General features: G+C 48.0%; 1 protein-coding gene across 1 annotated transcript in view; it reads right to left on the reverse strand.

Annotated features, from left to right (window-relative positions):
• LOC123767121 (titin homolog) overlaps positions 1 to 25,919 on the reverse strand; it is a 352,063-nt gene that overhangs the window by 325,629 nt on the left and 515 nt on the right. The window contains exon 2 of the mRNA XM_069304864.1: positions 23,239 to 23,325. The gene's annotated coding sequence lies outside the window, so the exon portion shown is untranslated. The remainder of the gene's footprint in view (positions 1 to 23,238; positions 23,326 to 25,919) is intronic.

Raw genomic sequence — 25,919 nt, forward strand, 5'->3', positions numbered from 1 at the left:
GCCAGACCACGCCGCCTGGCACCGGAACGACTGGCGGTAGCACGTGCTGAATTCAACAAGCTACAGGAGGCAGGAATAATCCGCCCTTCGAACAGTCCATGGGCTTCACCTCTCCATATGGTCCTGAAAACAGCCCCAGGGGAATGGCGCCCTTGCGGGGACTACAGGGCTCTCAACGTTCGTACTCTGCCGGATCGCTACCCAATACCACACATCCAGGATTTCTCACAGGGATTGAGCCGCAACCGTTTTTTCGAAAATTGACCTTGTGCGGGCATTTCACCAGATCCCTGTGGAACCGGCAGACATTCCGAAAACAGCGATCACAACACCTTTTGGACTGTTTGAATTCGTCCGGATGCCTTTTGGTCTACAGAATGCAGCCCAGACATTCCAACGCTTCATCGACCAAGTAGTTAAGGACCTGCCTTTTTGCTACGCCTACATTGACGATCTGCTGGTGGCCAGTACATCACCAACGGAACATCTGCTACACCTCCGACTCCTTCTCACCCGTCTGCGCAACTTCGGCTTGCAGCTCAACTCCGAGAAGTGTATTTTCCATGTTCCAGAGCTGAATTTCTTGGGACACCGTGTGTCAGCAGCAGGGGTCCAACCACTAGAGAAGAAAATCGAGGCAATCAAGGAATTCCCGCGCCCATCTACTCCAAAGAAGTTGCAAGAATTTCTTGGTGTGGTGAATTTTTATCATCGATTCATCCCACATTGTTCGGACATCTTGCGACACTTATACGACCTCTTACGTGGTCGGAAACTCACGTCCCGTCTTCCGTTGGAGTGGACTCCCCAGGCAGAGACAGCATTCACCGACATAAAACACAAGCTGGCAGAATTCACCTTGCTCGCACACCCAGTGTCTGACGCTCCCACCAATCTATCTACCGACGCTTCAAACACAGCAATTGGTGCTGTACTACAACAGCTCGTTGAAGGAGAATGGCGCCCAATTGCATTCTTTTCAGCGCGCCTGTCACCCACTGAAGAGAAGTACAGCACTTTTGATAGGGAACTGCTCGCCATCTATGCAGCCATACAACATTTCCGGCACTTTCTCGAGGGGCGGAACTTCCACATCCTCACAGACCACAAACCTCTCACTTATGCACTGGCGGCCAAGGGTGATGCTCACTCTCCTCGAGTAGCCAACCACCTGGGATTCATCTCCCAATTTACCTCGGATATCCGCCATGTCAAAGGAACTAATAATGTCACAGCCGATGCACTGTCTCGACCCACCATAAACCACGTCGTGACAAACCCAGCTCGGGTGGACTATTGTGTAATCAGCAAAGCACAACGGGAAGACCCTGATCTGCAGCGATTACGAACATCTGACACAGCTCTCCGGTTCATCGAGATTCCCATGGAAGGTGGCGGAAGTATAATCTGTGACACCTCACGGACGGGAGCACTTAGGCCCTACATTCCTGCCCAGTTTCGCTGGAAAACGTTCTCAGTATTTCACTCCCTAGCACACCCAGGAGTACGTGCTTCCCAGAAACTACTAACGGAGCGTGTCGTATGGCCAGGAATCAATGCCGATGTTCGACGATGGACTCGCTCACGTCTCCAGTGCCAGCGAGCGAAAACACCGACACACAAAGAGCCCTCTGATGAAAGGGGCTCAATCATCAGCAGATTTCCTAGAATTTATCAAATCTACTCAGCCCAATGGAATCATTGCTTCCCTGGACGTCGAATCCCTATTTACCAACGTCCCAGTCGACACAACCATGGGAATGATACTGGACAGAGTATACAGAGACGAGAACACCCCCAAATTAGACATACCTGAGCCACACTTGAAGAGTCTTCTCGAAGCATGCACAAAGGAAGCCCCTTTCATCAGTCCACAAGGAGACATGTATTTACAAATAGACGGAGTAGCAATGGGCTTCCCCCTTAGGAGTTTTATTTGCTAATTTTTATATGGGAACCATCGAAGACAGTCTTCAGTAGCAGACAAAAATCAACTGTATATTGCCGTTATGTAGATGACATTCGTAATAGTAAAAGACTCGGATAACCTAATTGATCTAAAAAGCCATCTAGCGAGAGAGTCAGTACTCCGATTTACACATGAAAATAGTGAAAATAACAGTCTGCCATTCTTGGATGTACTAATAACAAAAACAGGAACCTCTTTAAGCACCAACGTATATACTAAGCCCACCAACATAGGATTATGCCTGAACGGTAGAAGTGAGTGCCCCCAAAGATACAAAGCCAGTGTTCTCAATGCTTATATTCGTCGAGCGCTTACCCACTGCTCTGAATGGAGCAACGTGAGTAGAGAGTTTGAAAGAGTAACTCAGGTATTGGTAAACATCGGATATAGCAACGCGGAAATAAACGCTGCTATAAGAAGACACTTAGACCGTTGGTATAATCCTGAACTTAGAACTGAAACCACAATACCTCCAATAAAATTATATTACAAATCAACCATGCACAGTGAACATATAAAAGAGGAAAGTATAATGAAAGAAATAATCCGTAAAGGAGTAAAATGCATTACTCCTAACCAAAACATAAACCTGATAATATTCTACAAAACCAAGAAGACTTCCGAACTCCTTTTCAAAAACAGCCCGAAACCGATGGAGAACCCTCTACAGCAATCAAGCGTTGTATACATGTACACTTGCCCCCACGAAGGATGTAACCTTCAATCTAAGTACATAGGTATGACGTCGACCAAGCTGACGAGGCGTTTGACATGCCATCTTCAATCCGGTGCCCCCAGGAATCACATGAGACAAGCCCATGACATCACCCTAACAAGAGAAATGTTGAACAAAAATACCTGTATAATAGACAAAACCCAAGATCCAAGAAGATTACAAATTCTTGAAGCAATTCACATAAGAATAGAACAACCTACCATGAACACCCAAATCACGGAACTATTTACTCTACCCACCATGAGAGTAAGGACAAGACCAGAACATAACGAAGTCAACACAGAAGACAATGTCCAACATAACAGGCCAATTACACTTGATTAATCTTTGTATGTAGATAGGAGCTGACTCGTGTGGGCCAATAGGCCTTCCGCAGTAACCTCTATTCTTATGTTCTTATGACACAGCTGCTCTACAATCCGTTCTTCTGAAGTCAGCTGTACCCAACTTCACCTACACCAGAGAAACTGTTCTCATCACGGACCTAACTGCTACTAGTCCTTATCCACTTGCCAGAGTCCGCCTGGATTGTCCGTTTATGCAAGGTAAAGTCAAAGTCGCCATCCGGGAAAAGCCTTTTCCCATGTCAGGAGTTCAACTTCTCCTGGGCAACGACTTGGCAGAAGGTCAACAATCTGCGAATTTAATCATAACGGAAAAACACCAGATGTGTGACTCAGCAGTGGAAAAATCCTGTCTTGCAGTTTGTTAAAGAAGAGGTCCAAGTAACTGATGATTCAGATGACGTTCCCCCTCCTGTTATGGTGACGAAGCAGGACACGCCTGCTCGCCCGAAACCAGCTGCCGCAGCTGTTCAAGATTCTCATAACCTCCCACCGAATCTCACCGTACTGGAGTTACGTAAGTTGCAGAGAGAGGATATCTCCTTAACATCTTTATTCTTACAGGCCGAGACTCAACCTAACTATCCCTCGTTTCTTTGTAGGGAACAAAGTACTATACAGGCATTATAGAACCAGGAAATTGAAGGACGACGACGATCGGGCCAACATCAACCAACTGGTAGTTCCCAACAGCCTACGATCAGATATCTTGCATCTGGTCCGTGGATCTCGCTCACACTGAGAGTTTTATAAGACCTACAAGGCCCTGCAACAGGACTACTACTGGCCAGGTATGATTAGAGATATCAAATACTTTGTAAAGAATTGCCACATGTCTCAGATGACAGGTAAGCCGAACGCTCCTTTATTAAGAACATAAGAACAAAGGTAACTGCAGAAGGCCTATTGGCCCATACGAGGCAGCTCCTGAGGCAACCCCTGATACAGGTACCAATGTCTGAGCCGTTCAGCCATACCATCAACAACTATGACGAGCCTCTGTCTCAGACAAGCTCGGGTAACATTGCTATATGTACTATCCCATGTTCTACCACCAGGTAGATATTGTGGGTTGGAGATCCCTGTGCCCTTCACCACCACCTTCGAGGTCAACCCCGGAACTCTCAGTTCCTGCGACGGCGCTGGAACCAATCGTATTGGCGTATGCCTTTCCATTGGAGACTTTCAGCGCCATGGAGAGGGGGGGGGGGACCTGCTGCCTGGGTAACAGCTTCTCCCCCGAATCAACCTACCCTGGTTTTGCGCCCTGGTGAAGCCACTCCAGACCGACAACCAGAGCGCAACTCCATAGTCTCCTGAGACAAATGGATGCCTACCACCAGGTATTCTACAGCAGTTTCCGTCCAGAACAGTACGGCTGCTAACGTTGTGAAACACTTCGGGAAGCAGTGCCCGCAGTACGGACACGGCCAGGAAAGTCAGAACAAGTGTGATACCATCTCCTCCAACGACCTGAGTAAGACAACCAACATCACCAAGGTATTGTCTAATCCTTCTCGTTGTTCTTGGACTGACTACAGTGGTTCTAAATTCTCAATCTACTCCAACATCAGGAAAGATCCTTCTCTCTACGAACCAAATCCAAATAAACGTGCTCCTCCAGACAACTTTATCAGCCCTCAGCTAAAATATTGTAAGACAAACTTACCTTTCATTGCATTTGAAAGGCGTAAATCCTTGTCTTCTACTAACTCCATTCTCGCCCTGCCAAGTATTAGAAAACCTTCAGTCTTCCACCCTGGCGATAGGAACACCACCATACCGCAGCGAGATGGGATCATACACTCCAGCTACAGTCATCAGAGAGGAGCCACTCAAGATCTCCTCAGTCTCCGTCTCATGTGGCATGTGGCAGTCTCCGTGGTGTAGTGGTAAGACACTCGCCTGGCGTTCCGCGAGCGCTATGTCATGGGTTCGTATCCTGGCCGGGGAGGATTTACTGGGCGCAATTCCTTAACTGTAGCCTCTGTTTAACGCAACAGTAAAATGTATACTTGGATGAAAAAACTATTCTTCGCGGCAGGGGATCGTATTCCAGGGACCATAGGATTAAGGACTTGCCCGAAACGCTACGCGTACTAGTGGCTGTACAAGAATGTAACAACTCTTGTATATATCTCAAAAAAAAAAAAAAAAAAAAAAAAAAAAAAAAAAAAAAAAGATCCTATCCGGCGTGCAACACAACGAACCATCAAATCTGTTAGGTTACAACTTCCTCTCCTCGGACTTCAACATTCTTCGGTCCATGCAGCAGGCCCAGATCAACCTCAGTCTAGTACTCTGCTGGGTCCTGCAGCACAACCTTAACATCCTCTAGGACCTTAACATTCTTCGGTCCCTACATCAGGATCAGTTCACCAACTAGCACCTACATTTGCTTCGCTGGGCACTGTATCTGCAGAACTTCAACATTACCATCCACTATATCAAAAGCTCCGGCAACGTCGTCGCTGACGCACTTTCACGAGTCCACGAGGTGGACTCGTCCACTCCTACTGTTCTACACTCCGCTGCAGTCGAATAGGCAGTAGGAGCAGGCTTCGAGGGAGAGCGGTCACGGTAATATCTCTAATAAGAGATTCGACCTGCTCCATCCTCACCTATTCTATCCTACCACGTCTATATATATTCAAGAACTGCAGCCACAAGAGCAAGAACAACTGCTTCTCAACGTCTAGACGGTGGACTACCTCCCGCCAACACCACGGCCCGTCACCCTCCTTGCACCTGGCTGGGAGCTCACACCACCCCACAGAGAACAACCTCAGTGGTCGTTAGTGCGAGCTGGTTCATAGTTATGTACGACTTCAGCGCCACCTGGACGGCCATCGTTCCCTATATATGTGTAGAGGTTTGATGCTCCAGCTAGTCAGGTTACTCCTGCGTGCTCTACTGACTAGATTGATGAAGATTAGGCCACCCAAAAGGTGGCACGGGCATGAATAGCCCGTAAGTGGTGGCCCTTTTAAGCCATTACCAGTATCAAGAGATGATACTGGAGATCCGTGGAGGTACGACTGCACCCTGCGTGATGGGAGATGTCTCCCGTGCTACTGACTAGATCTATTGACATACTTCGGTGTGGCAACAGATTTATGCAGTCTTGGATCACGGTATTCCCGCACAATTTTCTAGTATTCATAAATTAACGTAACGTAAATTTAATTGTTTGTTTGACTTGTTAGATTTGCACTCTGTATTAAGCCAAACTTGGATAATATTTTTGTTTTGTAATTTAACATCAGTTTTCTATTAAAGTAAAGTATATTTAAATTTTTGTTCTGTATGTCTTATCCTACAGTTACCTTAACATGAAGATTCAACTTGCATTCTAACTTTTTTCCTATTTTTTGCTTTTGTTTTATGTGACTGGCATTCCATCTGCTTAGAGACACAGCACGAACATCAATTTTTCTCGCCACAATACATACACACACACACACATACACACACACACACACACACACACACACACACACACACACACACACACACACACACACACACACACACACACACACGTACGTGTGTAAATCACAAAAATTAACATGATGAAAACTGAGTGACACATACTAGCTGTACCCGGCCACGCATTGCTGTGGCTCAGCAACTGAGAAACAGCAACCTTCCCCATCTCCCAGTCCTCCACCATATTCCCCTTCCTCCATTCCCTTGTCCTCCCAACTATTCCCCACACCCCCGTCCCCTCGTCTTCATCTCCCACTCCACTGTCCCCTGGTCATCCTTAAAATTCCCCCCCCCCCTCCCCCGTCCCCTCGTCTTCCCCACTCTCCTGTTCCCTCCTCTCCACCATTCTCCATTTCCCTGTTCCCTCGTCCCCACCATCCCCCACTCCCATCCCCTCGTCCTTCCCACCATTCCCCACTCCGTTGTACGATGCATTCCCAAATGACCTGATGTTCATCAGAAAATTTGGAACATCAAATGATCTGATTATCACAAATAAGAAAAAAGTACAAAAAAAACGAAATTAAAAATAATGAAAAAATAAATAAACTATACTCACGAAATGAGCAGTATGGTAAACAAAGTTCAATTCCAACGCAATGTCACAATTAAATCAAAATGAAAATAATTTGAAATCTGTGAAAAATCAAATTATCAATGAAATTGGAAACACTGAAATGGAATCTTAACATATTTAGTATAGCATGTGTTGCTTTTATGTGCAACAGATGGCTCTGTTTTTCAATAAAATCATGTTTTTTTCCCCTCACAGACGTGACATCAATATAGTACGTATATTAAAACCCGCTGGGATGCGAATAGAACAGTGTGTGAAAATTTCAAAGCAATTGGTGAAGAACTTTCGGAGATTAGTGATTTTGAACAAACGAACATTTACACACGCGCGCACACTATATTTATATATATTATTTATATATATATATATATATATATATATAATATAAATATATATATATATATATATATATATATATATATATATGTATATATATATCCAAGAGTTATAGCTCTTGTTATTTTATGTCTCTACGAGGCTTTCAAGCAAGCCTCGTCGTGTAGCTCGGGGGGGCTGTTGAAGAAAACCTCCAGACATTAAAAATACCTCACAGCTCATTTAACTTAGAGCCGAGTCGCATGTCAAGGTTGCTTGTTACACATACCAGTTTGGTAAATGGTGGGGAGAGTAGAAGGGGGGACGGTTGGAGGGGAGGAGGTATATAAGGCAGTCGGCGCCTTTCACCGAGAACCACAACCAACATGAAGACCGAGGTGAGTAGAGCGCTTATACGCAGTTTACTTTTAGTCCTGGCGTATGTTCAGGGCTAAGGTATACTTGTTCAAGGCTAAGGTATACTCAGGAATACTAATGTACTAATACTGGTGTCTCGGGAAGTAATTATGGTAGCTTTTATACGCCTCTGGAGGTTGATATAGGCTTCAAGCCTAACCAAACAGCTCGCCGGAGCCCTTCCTCGCGCTCTTCTGAACGCTTCAAGCATTTTTATTCACTATTTTGGAACATGTTAGTTATTATAGCACTGCTGATGTTAGCCTCGGTAGTGGTGAGGTACGGGAATGTACTGCCAGGCACGACAGTGGTGAGGTACGGGAGGGTACTGCCAGGCACGACAGTGGTGAGGTACGGGAGGGTACTGCCAGGCACGACAGTGGTGAGGTACGGGAGGGTACTGCCAGGCACGACAGTGGTGAGGTACGGGAGGGTACTGCCAGGCACGACAGTGGTGAGGTACGGGAGGGTACTGCCAGGCACGACAGTGGTGAGGTACGGGAGGGTACTGCCAGGCACGACAGTGGTGAGGTACGGGAGGGTACTGCCAGGCACGACAGTGGTGAGGTACGGGAGGGTACTGCCAGGCACGACAGTGGTGAGGTACGGGAGGGTACTGCCAGGCACGACAGTGGTGAGGTACGGGAGGGTACTGCCAGGCACGACAGTGACATTTAACGATAAAAGAAAAACGTGTTATGTACACGTGCGCCAGGTTCGATGATGCATGAAACAGGTTGCTAATTTTATCACAGGCGTCGCCTCCACACACAGGTTATACCTTCACTCAGGTGTCGTGGGGGTCAGGCTCGTGTCTGTATGGGGGGGGGGGAGTGGCCAAGGTTGGTGTCTGTACTGGGGGGGGGGAGTGGCCAAGGCTGGTGTCTGTACTGGGGGGGGGGAGTGGCCAAGGCTGGTGTCTGTACTGGGGGGGGGAGTGGCCAAGGCTGGTGTCTGTACTGGGGGGGGAGAGTGGCCAAGGCTGGTGTCTGTACTGGGGGGGGGGAGTGGCTAAGGCTGGTGTCTGTACTGGGGGGGGGAGTGGCTAAGGCTGGTGTCTGTACTGGGGGGAAGTGGGCAAGGCTGGTGTCTGTACTGGGGGAGGAAAGTGGCAAAGGCTGGTGTCTGTACTGGGGGAGGAAAGTGGCAAAGGCTGGTGTCTGTACTGGGGGAGGAAAGTGGCAAAGGCTGGTGTCTACTGGGGAGTAGTGGCAAAGGCTGGTGTCTGTACTGGGGGGGGGGAGTCTCCAAGGCTGGTGTCTGTACTGGGGGGGGGGGGGAGTGGCAAAGGTTGGTGTCTGTACTGGGGGGGGGAGTGGCAAAGGCTGATGTCTGTACTGGGGGGGGGTAAAGGCTCGTGTCTGTATAGGGGGGCAAGGCTCGTGTCTGTACTGGGGTGGGGGGGGGGTGGCCAAGGCTGGTGTCTGTACTGGGGTGGGGGGGGGTGGCCAAGGCTGGTGTCTGTATTGGGGGGGGAGTGGGCAAGGCTGGTGTCTGTATTGGGGGGGGGAGTGGGCAAGGCTGGTGTCTGTATTGGGGGGGGGAGTGGGCAAGGCTGGTGTCTGTATTGGGGGGGGGGAGTGGGCAAGGCTGGTGTCTGTATTGGGGGGGGGTGGCCAAGGCTGGTGTCTGTATTGGGGGGGGAGTGGGCAAGGCTGGTGTCTGTATTGGGGGGGGAGTGGGCAAGGCTGGTGTCTGTATTGGGGGGGGGGGGAGTGGGCAAGGCTGGTGTCTGTATTGGGGGGGGGGGAGTGGGCAAGGCTGGTGTCTGTATTGGGGGGGGAGTGGGCAAGGCTGGTGTCTGTATTGGGGGGGGGAGTGGGCAAGGCTGGTGTCTGTATTGGGGGGGGGGAGTGGGCAAGGCTGGTGTCTATTGGGGGGTGGGTGGCCAAGGCTGGTGTCTGTACTGGGGGGGGTGGTCAAGGCTGGTGTCTGTACTGGGGGGGGTGGCCAAGGCTCGTGTCTATTGTGAGGGGGGGGGGGTGGCCAAGGCTCGTGTCTATTGTGGGGGGGGGTGGCCAAGGCTGGTGTCTGTATTGGGGGGGGTGGCCAAGGCTGGTGTCTGTATTGGGGGGGGGGTGGCCAAGGCTGGTGTCTGTACTGGGGGGGGGGGTGGCCAAGGCTGGTGTCTGTACTGGGGGGGGGGGCTGGTGTCTGTACTGGGGGGGGGCTGGTGTCTGTACTGGGGGGGGGTGGCCAAGGCTGGTGTCTGTATTGGGGGGGGTGGCCAAGGCTCATGTCTATTGTGAGGGGGGGGTGGCCAAGGCTCGTGTCTATTGTGGGGGGGGGGGTGGCCAAGGCTGGTGTCTGTATTGGGGGGGGGGTGGCCAAGGCTGGTGTCTGTATTGGGGGAGGGGGTGGCCAAGGCTGGTGTCTATTGGGGGGGGGGGGTGGCCAAGGCTCGTGTCTATTGTGAGGGGGGTGGGTGGCCAAGGCTCGTGTCTATTGTGAGGGGGGGGGGGTGGCCAAGGCTCGTGTCTATTGTGGGGGGGGGTGGCCAAGGCTCGTGTCTGTACTGGAGGAGGGGGGCCCAAGGCTCGTGTCTGTACTGGAGGAGGGGGGCCCAAGGCTCGTGTCTGTACTGGGGGGGGGGAGGCCCAAGGCTCGTGTCTGTACTGGTGGGGGGGGCCCAAGGTTCGTGTCTGTACTGGTGGGGGGGGGGCCAAGGCTCGTGTCTGTACTGGTGGGGGGGGGCCCAAGGCTCGTGTCTGTACTGGTGGGGGGGGCCCCAAGGCTCGTGTCTGTACTGGTGGGGGGGGGCCCCAAGGCTCGTGTCTGTACTGGTGGGGGGGGCCCCAAGGCTCGTGTCTGTACTGGTGGGGGGGGGCCCCAAGGCTCGTGTCTGTACTGGTGGGGGGGGGCCCCAAGGCTCGTGTCTGTACTGGGGGGGGGGGCCAAGGCTCGTGTCTGTACTGGTGGGGGGGCCCCAAGGCTCGTGTCTGTACTGGTGGGGGGGGGGCCCAAGGCTCGTGTCTGTACTGGTGGGGGGGGGCCCCAAGGCTCGTGTCTGTACTGGTGGGGGGGGGGGCCCCAAGGCTCGTGTCTGTACTGGTGGGGGGGGGGCCCAAGGCTCGTGTCTGTACTGGTGGGGGGGGGGCCCAAGGCTCGTGTCTGTACTGGTGGGGGGGCCAAGGCTCGTGTCTGTACTGGTGGGGGGGGCCCAAGGTTCGTGTCTGTACTGGTGGGGGGGGGGCCCCAAGGCTCGTGTCTGTACTGGGGGGGGGCAAGGCTCGTGTCTGTACTGGTGGGGGGGGGGGCCCAAGGCTCGTGTCTGTACTGGTGGGAGGGCCCCCCAAGGCTCGTGTCTGTACTGGTGGGGGGGCCCCCCAAGGCTCGTGTCTGTACTGGTGGGGGGGGGCCCCAAGGCTCGTGTCTGTATTGGTGGGGGGGGAGCCCAAGGCTCGTGTCTGTACTGGTGGGGGGGGCCCCAAGGCTCGTGTCTGTACTGGTGGGGGGGGGCCCCAAGGCTCGTGTCTGTACTGGTGGGGGGCCCCCCAAGGCTCGTGTCTGTACCGGTGGGGGGGGGCCCCAAGGCTCGTGTCTGTATTGGTGGGGGGGGAGCCCAAGGCTCGTGTCTGTACTGGTGGGGGGGGGGCCCAAGGCTCGTGTCTGTACTGGTGGGGGGAGCGGCAAAGGTTCGTGTCTGTACTGGTGGGGGGGCCAAGGCTCGTGTCTGTACTGGTGGGGGGGGCCCCAAGGCTCGTGTCTGTACTGGTGGGGGGGGGGCCCAAGGCTCGTGTCTGTACTGGTGGGGGGGGCCCAAGGCTCGTGTCTGTACTGGTGGGGGGGGCCCCCAAGGCTCGTGTCTGTACTGGTGGGGGGGGGGCCCAAGGCTCGTGTCTGTACTGGTGGGGGGGGGGCCCAAGGCTCGTGTCTGTACTGGTAGGGGGCGGCAAAGGTTCGTGTCTGTACTGGTGGGGGGGGGCCCCCCAAGGTTCGTGTCTGTACTGGGGGGGAGTGGCCAAGGTTCGTGTCTGTACTGGTGGGGGGGGGCCCCAAGGCTCGTGTCTGTACTGGGGGGGAGCGGCAAAGGTTCGTGTCTGTACTGGGGGGGGGGGAGTCGCCAATCACAAGTATTTTGTTTGTTTCTGCACGGACCCTCGCCTTCTGACTGTCCCACTATGTGTTACTGATACAAGTCTTACTCATGAGATGGATGAGTATTCATGACTCGAGGGGCCTCTGCCTCATTAAAATTATGTCCAGTCTGTTTGGCAACTTCCTCTGCACTGTTAAATTGTTTGAAATGTTATTTCGTGTGTAAATCTACACTGCATTAGATAATGTTTCAGTTTTATGTTAGGCAATTCTCCATTTCGCCTCTTCTTCTGGAGCCTTTAAGTTTATTATCCATGCATATGGATTTCCAGGCCTCGTGCCGTCTAAGTGGACTTTATTTCATGCCTTCCTCAGAATAAGTGGTTTGTAGTTTGTTGAATTTCTTGTACTAACAAGCAGATCCAGCTGTTTCTGCTGTTATTATCACTGCACATCTTCTGCAGTGCTCTAATTATTTTCTTAATCTACACTTGACTGTGTGGTACTGTTTGTAAATGTCTGCATTTCCCCTCTTAGCTGTAAGATTTGCAGTTTCATGTGCAATGTCATTCTCTGTTATTGCTACACTACTCGACACCCAGTGGATAATTATTCGCCGACCTTGGCATTTGAGTGTTAATGCTATATAACATTTGTGATGAGATGAATGTTGTTGCGTAAGTGTTCCTATTGCAAGACTTGTACGGCAGTTATTGAATGTGTGTGATAATGTGCGGTCAGTGATCAGCAAGAGCATGTTTCAAAGCCAGTATATCACTAGAGTTGAGCACACATTTGCGAGTCCCAACTCTCAAATCACCTGACCTATCTGTGTCTGTGTAATTACGTGAAACTGTCAGATAACAAGTTTTCTTCTATATCCATATGTGGAACGTTACATAGTAGATGGGGTCAGTCTGATTTTTACCTTGAAAAAACAGAATCTGAATGTCGTCTATCATCTGGTGCCTCGCCCCTTGTTGAACCTCTTCGTAATTACCTAAGTGTAGTTACAGGATGAGAGCTACGCTCGTGGTGTCCCGTCTTCCCAGCACTCTGTCATATAACGCTTTGAAACTATTGACGGTCTTGGCCTCCACCACCTTCTCACCTAACTTGTTCGTTAGCTTCCTGCTGTGTCAGTAGGGCCGACCCAAGCAGCAGTGTGCCGACTGCTGCAGCAACCTGTCCTCCTACAGTCTGTCCTCCTATAAAGAACGTCGCTTTTCGCTCGTATGCGTTACACAATGCCAAAAAATTTCGTACTAGAAAATGGAAGCTGCTCGCGAAAGTGACAGACTGTCCCTTTTACTGTTTTTTGGGTCCTCTGGTAGGTTAGGAGGGGACACTTTAAATTAACCGTTTTCTTGACAATGGGAAACGTTAGGAGGACGGGCTGGCCGCCGTGTGCAACAGCCGGTCTCAAGAAATCGGTCCGTTGGAAGTTTTGCCAGATAAGCTGCGTGAGAAGAGATTCGACGACCATGAGAACAGACCCGTTATTGCTGGGTTGCAGCATATGTGCGTGAGACGATGACTGCTTCAAGATGGTGGACGTGCCAGAAGACGACACCGATCTTCGTGCACCAAGCAAGGTGACAACGTTGGAGAAGTTGGCGGAAGAGGCCGTACCAGTGTGTCACAGTCGCATGGGGTCAAGGTGGAGTGGTCTACATGCATGTAGGTCCAGGCGAATAACTCGCCTGGCGCCGTGTCTGAAACGTCAGGTGAGGCGGACACCAGGAGCTTTACACTACAGTGGTTTGGTCTAAGAATAACCACATTCTCCTCTCAAATGTAACATGTAAGAATAGCTTGCAAACTTTAGGTAAACAATTTCTGTCCAATAAAGTGAAATGATTTCTTTAATCAACAGTAAACATACGGAACAGTTTACCTAAGGAAATGCGAATGAAACATTTCAAACTCTTTAAATCCGGACATAACTTTGCTTACATACACCATCATTAGTCTTCCTTTAAACCAACCCGTGTAGACCCAATGGTCTGTTGATGTTTGATTTGTTTAAACATTTGTATTGCTGACCAAACCACAACTTAGAAGCTGGAGAAGCGAAGAAGTTTCGCTTCGTCCTGGACCATTACAAAGTCTTGTCGTTTGGTCATTTCTTCAGCCCGTTATTGTGACATTGTCTGTACCATTTTAAGTCTTTTGTGCTATTACTACCTAGCTTTTTTGGCAAGTACAGAAGCAGCATGTTATATAAGCTTCAGTTAGACTGATTCAAGTGTTCTAACGGCACTACTTTTCCCCCAGGTGCTGTTGCTGTGTACAACGCTGGTGGCCGGGTTGTCCGCCACGGCTCCATCGGTATACCAAGCAGTCGAGGTCCAGCAACTCGGCCCAAGTACCTTCAGTTTAGACGACGACGTTCTCGACATCATCAACACCCTCTTGCCGGATATCTCCAAACTATTGCGAGACTTTAAGGCAAGAGCTTCCGACACCGCGCTCCACCAAGCAAAACGCTTCAAGGATCTTATAGAATTGTTTATCCCTCTGATCAGGAGGATGATCGAGTTCGAAGCAGAAGACGAAGGCCGAGCGGTCAGAGAGGAAGATCTTGAAATGCTAAAAAACGCAGAACTTGCCTTGTCATATCTGAATTTATTGGCAGAGTCTGAATTCAACTTTGAGGATCCTCCAGATATGGATATCGGAGAACACACTGACCTCCTGCTGCCAGACTATACACGAGAACCTGCAAATATCCAAGACATTACTATTCCAGAGGTTAAAATACCGGGGGTGACGATTCCTGATGTAGTTATCCCAGAAACTAACCTTCCAGGACTGAAAATGTCAGAAAAACGCATTACCATCCCAGATATAGAAGAAACAACAATTCCAAGACGCAGAATTCCTTTCGGAGCAAGGAATACTAGGCCTGGAGCAAGGAATACTAGGCCTGGAGCAAGGAATACCAGGCCTGGAGCAAGGAATACCAGGCCTGGAGCAAGGAATACCAGGCCTGGTAGAAAAGTGAACACTTCCGCGAGTAAAGACACAAGTATACCTGCATCCGACACCAAATCTTTAGAAGACATGCACACGGCAGCCACAAGCACCACGGCGGACCAATCACCAACATTTATCAGGTCTACTAGAACGACACTTCCAGGATTCTCGGTCAGTCGCCGAACTCCAGCCTCCAGAAAATTGAGACATCACAGTCCAGACTTATTATGAGGAGCCCAAAGATTCATTTTAGCTCAAGATGTATTTCATTGTGTATTTTATGGAATTAATTTTAAAGTCAAAATATATGAAGAAATTTAACTTAAAAAAACACTACCACTAGCAACTAGTGGTAGTGTCTACAGTAATTTAATACAAGTAAATCCTTCCATAAACACACAAAATATTCCTCCAGTTCTTTAACAAGTATATGTTGCTTCAGGGAACCTACGACTGAACTTTTATTTTAAAGACGTCTCCCAGGAAAGGCAAGGTGGCCTGGCGAGCGTGCAAGGGGTGAACAGTGTGTGATTAAGCAGCTCACACTTTGGTCTGGAAACGCCACCACAGCTCGCGTGATACAGGCAGCCTATCTACTTACAACAAGCCGGTGGACACATTGTTATACTTTAACAAACTAGCATATAATTTTATCTTCTCATTCACGAGAGATACAGTTTGATACAGACTGATACAGGGTCTGGTGTGTCCGTCAAAGGCAGAGAGACTCGCACCTCTGTTTCACTCCCTAGATGTCAAAGTACCTCACTGTAATATGCTGCCTCAGTACTTTTTTACCAATCCTTTAGTGTGTTGGTTATTATTGACTAAACCATAACACTTGTATTAACATCTTTACTCCTCTACCTCCGCTTCCTGTCATTCAAATTCCCAAAGCTGATATGACAGTTTTTTTGTATCACTTCATAAAAAGCCACTACATTTAAACCCCTTTGATCCTCAACCATCACCTCTTTTACTAGTCTTTCACCCAATTTCGCCGATATTCCTCGATCACGCTGTTCATGAAATAAGCTATTCTAAGGCTAAAACCAAAAGACTAAATAGTTAACTCTCTTAACATTGTATTCGAGAATACTAGAATACACACAACCCTTTTGTAATTTATTTTAACAAAACACTCCAGAGGGCAACTTTCGCTGCTCCTGGCCGGGGGCCCCCCGCTTCCTCCCCTCTCTTCGCCGGGGCCAACCGCGTCCTCCCCTCCCTTGGCCGGGCCCCCCCCCCCTGGCCGCTGGCAACAGTGGTACTAGAAAACGTTTTGTCATATACAAGAAAAAGAACGAAAAAGTTTGCAAGGAAATAACACGAATGTATTGGTGTAATGCCAAGCCGTTTGACCCGGAATTGTTCCAAAGAATATCATAGTACGTACAGCGACTATGGAAGGAATGTACAAATATGCACTGTTGCGAAGATAGTACAGTAGAAAATGTGAACTTGTTAGTTGTGTATAGCAACCGCGAAAGGGCACGTCGAGGCTGACCTGGTTAGTGAGATAGTGGCCTGAAGATAGTGAGGTGATGGTAGTTAGTGAGGATGGTGATGAAGGTGGTGGGTTACAGTGATGAAGGTGGTAGGATACAGTGATGAAGATGGTGGTTACAGTGATGAAGGTGGTGGTTATAGTGATGAAAATGATTACATTGATGAAGATGGGGGTTACAGTGATGAAGGTGGTGGTTATAGTGATGAAAATGATTACATTGATGAAGATGGTGGTTACAGTGATGAAAATAGTGTGTAATAAAGATCCTTCGTCACCCGAGCAACGCCGGGTACCCAAGCTAGTCTTACATATTTATATTTATATATATATTTATATATTTATATATATATATATATATATATATATATATATATATATATATATATATATATATATATATATATATATATATATATTTAATATATATATATATATATATTAGGCCTATGATTGCCCATTTAAGCCTATGAAAGACTTGACAGCAGCGGCAGCAGCTTGTACCTTTTAGTACACCAACAGTATAAAACTTGGAATATTTGAACGTACAACAGTACATATTTTGAACATCCCTCCCATAGTCGCTATTTGTAATATATATATATATATTTTTTTTTTTGCCAAAATAGGATGCCGCTTCACATTGACATGATGTTAAAGAATCCATATGATGCTAAAGATAAATTTGCACAAACTATTAATAATTTATTAATCATGGTAGTAGGCATCCATCAGTCTCAGGAGACTATGGAGTTGCGCTCTGGTTGTCGGTCTGGAGTGGCCTCTCCAGGGCGCAAAGCCAGGGTAGGTTGATACGGAGGAAAAGCTGTTACCCATGCAGCAAGTCCCCTCCCCTCTCAAGTAATGGGAGAGAGAGGGGGGGGGGGGGACCTGCAAGACCTTATGATTTATGTACATATAAATTAATCATATTTGAGATATAAATTATGTAAGTGTATCATCTCGCGGGAAATACCCAAATAAGGGTCTTTACCATTAAACTATTTCAAGTGAAAATGAACTTTTATTCGTTTTTCCTTAGTAAAAGCAGTCAGTTGACACTGGTTTGGCGGCAAGATGCGTCTCCAGAGGTCACTCCGCGGTCCAGGGCGCGTCTGTCTCCTCGCGAAATGTGCGGAACTCATCAAAAACTATCATTTTCTTCACACCGTAACTTTCACGGATAATTATAAAAGATAAATATGTATATCTGAATAAACTTTTCTTTGAATTACATATTGCCTTTAAATTTCACACACACACACACACGTACATATATATATATATGTATGTATGTATGTATGTGTGTGTGTGTGTGTGTGTGTGTGTGTGTGTGTGTGTGTGTGTGTGTGTGTGTGTGTGTGCGCGCGCAGGGGTCTGGTAGCTGAGCTGACAGCGCGCAGAACTCGTAATTCTGTGGCCCGGGTTCGATTCCCGGAGCAGGCAGCAACAAATGGCCAAAGTTTCTTTCACCTTGATGCCCCTGTTACCTAGCACTAAATAGCTACCAGGGAGTTACACAGCTATTACGGAGCTGCTTCCTTAGGGGGGGGGGATTAATTAGTTACAGTTGATTGACAGTTGAGAGGCGGGTCGAAAGAGCAGAGCTCAACCCCCGCAAGCACAACTAGGTGAATACACGCGCGCGCGCGCACGCTCGTTGCAGTAAGACAAACAAACAAATATGTTATGCAAGTCCTGTATATCTTTAATGTTTTTTTTAAATTAAAAATAATAATATTCGATTGTAACTCCTAAAACTAGTTTAATAAACCAGTAACAATGACCGGATCAAGGCTAACAGGCTTCGCATATATATTTATTTCTGCAGGGATATTCCTGCGCGGGCCCTAAGCCTCTGGCTGGCCCACTGGGCGGGCCCTAAGCCTCTGGCTGGTCCACTGCGCGGGCCCTAAGCCTCTGGCTGGTCCACTGCGCGGGCCCTAAGCCTCTGGCTGGTCCACTGCGCGGGCCCTAAGCCTCTGGCCGGCCCACTAAGTGTTGCTTGTTTCTGTTTTACTTGGGCGGAGTATGAGTATTTATGACTCGTATGGTCGCTTCAGTAAGATTTTGTCCCATGTGTTTAACAACTTCTTCCGCTCTGTTGAATCTAAGTTGAAATCTTATTGGGTTTGTAACTGTGCACTGTGTTAGATAATGTTCCAGCGGTCTGTCAGACTGTGCTGTACCGAGGGGTTGTACAGCAACACACACTTAAAACCATGCCAGCAGAGTACAGCACAGCAGAGTACAGCACAGCAGAGTACAGCACAGCAGAGTACAGCACAGCAGAGTACACCACAGCAGAGTACACCACAGCAGAGTACACCACAGCAGAGTACACCACAGCAGAGTACACCACAGCAGAGTACACCACAGCAGAGTACACCACAGCAGAGTACACCACAGCAGAGTACACCACAGCAGAGTACAGTACGCTCTCTATACAGTTAATAAGCAATTTTATGGCCTCTTGTGGGCGACCCGCAGGGCATGGATGCGAGGATACAAAGTGGTACGCATAAAAAATTAATAAACAGTTGGTAGCTAATTTTAAGCAAATCTTTGACAAATGTGGTGATCCGCCAAGGCTGTCCAGGAGGCCCAGGCTCTAAAGGGGAAAAAAGAGCATAAATCCATATTCAATGCCGGTGTCCGGCCATGAAGGAGACAAGACTGCAAGCTAAACCCCCAGCCCACACGCACACAACACCCCCCCACACACACACAACACCCCCCCCCCCACACACACACATCCACCCCCACCACACACACACAACACCCCCCCCCCCCCCCACACAACACCCCCCCCACACACACACACACACATCCACCCCCCCACACACACATCCAACTCCCCCCCCCCCCCAACACACACACACACATCCACCCCCCCAACACACACACACATCCACCCCCCCCCAACACACACACACATCCACCTCCCCCCCCACACACAAACACGCCCACCCGCCCCCCCCCCCCCCCCCACACACATCTTTGGCTGTTTGGATATGAAAAACACAAAACGTTTAAATATTTCAGGAGCCATCCTCCTCGACTACGACCCAAATTCTCGGCAGATATGCAACTTCAAGTTTCCATTACAACTAAAACTGGAAACTCTCAGCCGCCTCAATCTAGATAACAGCCAAGATGGAGCTAGGGGGGGGGGGGGTAGAAATAGCCTAAGCTACTCTATCCTTTTGAGATGTATTTCTTGCTTATCTCAATAAACATACTTGAACTTGAAAGATGGAGCTATATTTTACATCAAAGCTCTTATAAATAGTATAATCAATTTCCTCAGATCCTTACATTAAAATACTAAAGAATCCCGACTTAGAAAAATTGATATTTAATCAGTACATCTTCATCTATGATAATCACCTCAGTGGAAGAAAAAGGAACTCTTCGAATCAATATTTGTCATGTGCAGTTGAAGGCGGGTATTTGCGCTGTATAGCATGTTATCAGCGAAGAACAGCATCATCACAGGGAACAAGCACATGAACAGGAAAGAACGTCCATAGAACGAGCTATACCAGCAGATACCAAGCGAGAAAATAGTAGAGTGGGGGGGGGGGGGAGTAGAGTTGGGGGGGGGAGTAGAGTTGGGGGGGGGGAGTAGAGTTGGGGGGGGGAGTAGACTTGCTGGGGGGGAGTAGACTTGCTGGGGGAAGAAATAGACTTGCTGGGGGGGGGGGGAAGTAGACTTGCTGGGGGGGGAGTAGACTTGCTGGGGGGGGAGTAGACTTGCTGGGGGGGGAAGTAGACTTGCTGGGGGGGGGTGTTAGGGAGTAGAGTTGGGACCTTACACACCACCCACATGTACATAAAGTGTCAGCCACACCAGGCTTCTAACCTTAAATTGGCAAGTTTAAAAAAAAAACTAAAAACAAATGAAAATCTAAACAAATGAGAATAGTTTCGACGCCTCTGAATAACATTATTGAATTAGTAACGGGAATCTGGACACGAGTTAAAACATACACGAAACCGATCAAAACCTTTCCAGTGTGTAATACTAAGTAATAATAATAATTCATTGCGTTGGGGGACAGGCAGCCAGAGTGTATTCATACACGTTAGGTTTATATCCAGTTCGCCCTCCCCCCCCCAGGTCGCAACCCCACAACAAGCTGGCTGACTCTCGAGTACCTACTTACTGCTAGATGAACAGGTGCATTAGGTGATAGGAAAAACTGGAAAGATTTGTTTCCTGGAAAAGAAAGGAATATAACAGAACATTGGTGACAGAACGTTCTCCAATTATACGCGAATACAAGAACGAACAGTAACACCACACCACCCAGGATCGGACGATTCACATCTCATTCCGCACCCTTTCACCCCCCTTTCCCCCTCTCACCCCCCATTCCCTCTCTCTCACCCCCCCAATCCATGCAAGGATTGGGGGGGTGAGACCTTGCAAAAAAAAAAAAAAAAAAAAAAAAAAAATATGCAAGGTCTTGCATTTTTAGGTAACAAAACACATTTTCAGTTCCAATTTATTGTAAAACTGTCATCAGCAAATTTCATGATGTGGTGTGAAATATTCTCGGTTACGTCACTGACGATGACGAAATGTCAATGACGAAAAGGGTTGGCAGCAGATTTAGGGACACCGCCTCCAGTTTTAACTGGAGGCGGTGAGATCTGTTAGATAAATCTGGAGGCGGTGAGAGAAAGAAATAACCGCAGAAGTGACCAGGACGAGCGCTAAACATTGGCTCCTTGGAGCAGTGAAAAATCAAAGTAGCAATAGTTCAAAGCTGTGAAAACACGGATCAATAGTCGTAGGTCATTAAATTTGACATAAAATAACATCACATTGAGTAACATTGTATTAGATTCTACTGAAGAACAGAGCGAGGAACAGAGATAGAGAAATATCTAAGGGCAAAGATGGACACAAGAGACTAGGGAGAACCTTTACCTTGCGATGATTTGGCGGCTCAGCGTCCCCGTGGCCTGGTCCTCGACCAGACGATCAGGTTCAGCAAATTCAGGACGAGGAGACATGAAAAAATCCATCAAAGACGGTGGAGAGGGTAGCTGTGGAGACCACAGGCATGCCGACGGGGGTCCCGCGAGGGAGGTGCGGACGAGGGAGGTGCGGTCGAGGGATCAGCTAACAAGATCAGCTGATCTTGTTACATAGATGAGAGAAGATGCAGGAACAAGGATGGAGACTGTGGGATGGACTGAAACCACCTTATCAGCTGGGGAAAAGGAGAAAGGAAAACCAGGTTTACGTTTCTAATAGACACAGGTGGAGTAGATCCAAGGTACCTTCACTGTCTCAGGTGGCAAAATAGAAAACGAGTGGACGACACAAGGATGGTCGATAGGAGAATAGGCATCAGTCTGGACGGTCATGCTTCGCAGAGTCGTAGCAAGGAGGAATGTGCGCTGGGGTCGTAGCACAGATGAGGGTGCGCTGGGGTCGTAGCACAGAGGAGGGTGCGCTGGGGTCGTAGCACAGAGCCGAAAGTCTAAGGGTTTCACAGTGGGTAAGGTTGAGAGTTTCAGAACTCAGAGAGTCTGAGAACGAAAGGTGAGGGGTGGGGTTGATGAGTGCGACGCGCGCGCACAGGTCAGGTCAGAAAAAAAGAAAGTTCAGATGGTGAACCTGACGCCTTGCCTCGAAAGGAAAGATACACGGTCGCGATGTTTGAACTTTTATATGGCTTGTTCAAATTGATCTAATCCACGCATGTGCGGGGAAAGACATGGTGGGCCTAACTGCACTTACTGCAGCAAGCTTGGGGGGAAGAAAAATATGTTATAGAATGGTCAGGGGTCACCACACAAGAGGCAAAGGGACATCTCACTACTGCACTTCGACGATCAATGTCCATATTTCCAGCACCTAGTGCAGAGGCGTAGAGAGGCGTCCATTCCCAAAGACCATCTGGTACCATCAACAATTACTGAAGATGGAGGGATCCTACTCTCAAGGGTGATCTTAACTATTTTAAGGGGTTGACTACCGCAAGGGGGTCGCGTGAACGTATCGACGTGGAGGACATGTTAACTCTTGAACTCGAGGATATATTTAATATCCTCATGGCAGTCCGAGTTTGATGCTTCAAGTCGCAACATGCTGCGGGAGAATAACTGCACCGATGATCGCATTTAATGGGACATTTTTCGAGACCCAATCCAGGGTTTCAGCAATGCAGGACAAAGCTGCTAGGCTGGAGAGCTGCACCCTTAGAAGGGTGCCTCAGCTACTTGTGTGCCAGTCTGGTTGGGGGTTAGATAACATAGCCGTTTACAGAGTCAACGAAGTACGTATGGATGTGACTATCAGGGCGGATGTGGTCATCGTGATAAACATTAAAATATTTAAGCCATGTAGTGTGGGCAAACAGATCATAGTCCGTAATAGTGGCTGTGGGAACTGAGCATGTTCGAGAACGGTGCCGCGGTGTTCCACTAAGGTTGGGTGTGGGGGTTAAAAGGCAGACTTGTAGCAACGAAAGGCAAGAGTCACTGGAGATGACGAACGTAGTCACCACTTGGGAAGCTTGGGAGTTCGACCCTGCCAAGGAAGTGGGAGAGGATCACTTGGGTGAGCCAAAGATGAAGACGAGTCTGGGCTCAAAGTAACCGAAGCAATGGAACCCGATCTTCCTTCACAGTTCGAATCGGGAGCCTCGTCCCAAAAGTCGAACAGCGCTCTCCTGCACTGATCAATGCGTCGTCACAAACGATGTTCCCTTTTACAAAAGTGGGAGTCCTCCCGCATCATATATTCCCCCACAGACCAATGCACAAACCTCTCGCTCTCTCCCCGAACACAACATTCACAATATTAAATCACGATACAAAACTTATAACATTAAGTTTTGTACTTACCCGAGTTAGCTGCCAGACTCACCGAGTCGTCGTTCCATCCTCCTGGAGAGTGTAAGGTTCCCAGGTGTGACCAGGTAGACAGTTTACCTATAATGGAATGGAAACAACAGTTGATCAGCGACGTTGCAGAATCTGTGGTGAGTGTGATGGACACCGCCTTGACCACTATCTACGTGAATGTGAACACCTGAGAGACATCAGAAGTATGCGTAGAATAATAAACCCCACATTGTTTGAGTTAGGAAAACACTTTGTCAAATATTGATATTGTTCTTAACAGATTTCCCCATTTTGCACCCGCAAGATAACGTAAGCTTTTAAGGGTTGATAGATGTTAATCTTCTTGTTTGAGGAGCTGTTCACTTGAGACAGTTAAGCAAGTCCCAGCTGTGTCTGGGTACAAGTGACAGGATGAACAACCCAGCGGATTTTCTTCCTATTGGGGAGTGTTGTGCATGCTGCTATGGCGGTATGTCCAGTCACAAGATGAGTGGCGCTGCCCAATACTGTCACTATGGCGGTATGTCCACTCACAAGATGAGTGGCGCTGCCCAATAAACTCGCCCCTCGGGGCAAAATTTATAATTTTTTTTTTTTTAAAGTTTACCTATACAAACGATAGATTTCGTTAATTGCAAGTGCATACGGTTATGGCACAAACTCAGACAATAATAATACTACAATAACACGGGTATAAGGTAGCCTACGAGTTAGTTTCAAAGAACACCAACCAAGTTGTGGTGTTTCCCTCGTGGTATTAGACTAAATGTTAATAAACGCTCTATTTACACTACCTGTCAGCCTGTCCACACTAGACTACAACTTTATGAAATATTTAGCAGACACTGACCATGTGACGCCCAAGACAGGTGGCTGCCAAATATCAATCTCAAGCGCTTCACAATCCTAACATGCACCATTTAACAGGGGCATACGGCTGAGTGGACAGCGCTTGGAGTTCGTAGTCTTAAAGGTCCGGGTTAGACGCCCCAGCGTAGGCGGAAACAAATGGGCAGAGTTTTTTTTCACTCCTGATGAGCCTGTTCACCCAGCAGTGAACTTGGGAACACTCAGGTACTTGGGAGCTAGACAGCTGCCACGGGAAAGGAAACAAGCTATCCCCAGCTGTTTCCTGGGGATGGATGTGCGCGAAAATTAGGATTAAGGACTTGCCCGAAACGCTATGCTTGTTAGCAACTGTACAAGAATGTAAGAACTCTTGTATATATAAATTAATAAAAAATACAAAACATGCAAGTAACGGTGAGAATAACTAGTTATCTCATCCTTTTGTGGGTATTTATATCCTCAAACTTTACGTTTCTCAGCAAGTTTGTACAAGAGGGAACTATAAGCTATTGTTAATAGCCTTACCTTGAAGTTAGGAAATGTAGATGTTTCTCTCTCAGAATGTTTGGTAATATGTTTATTGTTTGTGATGTGTGTCTATGTATGTATTAACACGATGTACCGAACGGGGTGAGAATAGCTTGAGCTACCTCATCCCTTTGTGTGTATTTTACATCAATAAACTTATTTCAATTTCAATTTTACCTTGAAGTGTTTCCGGGGCTTAGCGTCCCCGCGGTCCGGTCGTCGACCAGCACTCCTACAATATGTGTCGCCTTGAACGACACATTATCGCAAGCTGGAGCCGGTGACGATGGAAACAATCAATACGGCATCATAATACGGAGAGTTCGTTAAAATAAACAAGAGGTCGTCTGAGATCTGCCAATCCAGCTCATTATAAATGGGGAAAATATATGCAAAAAGATCAATACAACAAGTGCGAGAGGAAAATGAACCTGCTTGACGTTTTTGAACGTGAGAAAGACGAGGATAAAATCACAGGGTTCTAGAAGATGGCTACGGGTATTTGTAAGGTCTTGCCTAGGGTTATACCTAAAAGCTGAAAGCAGTAATGGTGCATTTAAAAGATGGAAATGGAGCTTAAAAATCTGCCAGAAAATTTGAAGATGAGGAAGATAAATGAGCATTCACAGTAAATTATTTATTCAGGAATATTCGAGTGGCACCGGAATGAATGTTGGACGGAAAGGAGCTTACAAAGGGAACATCTTTTCAGATGAAAATAACAGTGATGCTAAGATGACCACTGACATTGTCGATAAGATGTAATCCTGGAAGTGTCTAGGACGAGTGACTAACTTCAGTGCCCGAGGATACGCACGTCAGTAAGCTACAGATTAACAGCGTTAGCTCAGAGAATTTAACATACATAATAGAGATATTCGGAAAGAGAGAAAGGATGTGCAACAGAGATACAAGCTGCAAAAACTAGAGGCAACTATGGGTCTGGACACGTGTAAAATCACGGTCAGGCGACATAGGCGAGTCAAGCCAAGATGAAAATACGAAAATTCCAATGCGGAATACGTTCACTCCGGACAAACTATAAAAGAACTCGTCCCCCACTAACAGAGGAGGTTTGTCTAACAAAATGTCTCGAAACCGTAATACACCTGCACGCTAATTGCATATTACATCTACATTATATAAATTAAATAAATTCATTATATAAAATAAATAAATTCATTCATTTATTCATTTCCCATTATTCCCTTTCCACATCCTGGCAAGAGCAGCTGATGCTCTACACGTCCTTCCCATCTACCCCGGGAGATACACAGCCTCCCGGAGGCTGTGTATTACAACGG

Source organism: Procambarus clarkii, chromosome 53, assembly GCF_040958095.1.
Source record: "Procambarus clarkii isolate CNS0578487 chromosome 53, FALCON_Pclarkii_2.0, whole genome shotgun sequence".
Classification (NCBI taxonomy): Eukaryota; Metazoa; Arthropoda; class Malacostraca; order Decapoda; family Cambaridae; genus Procambarus; species Procambarus clarkii.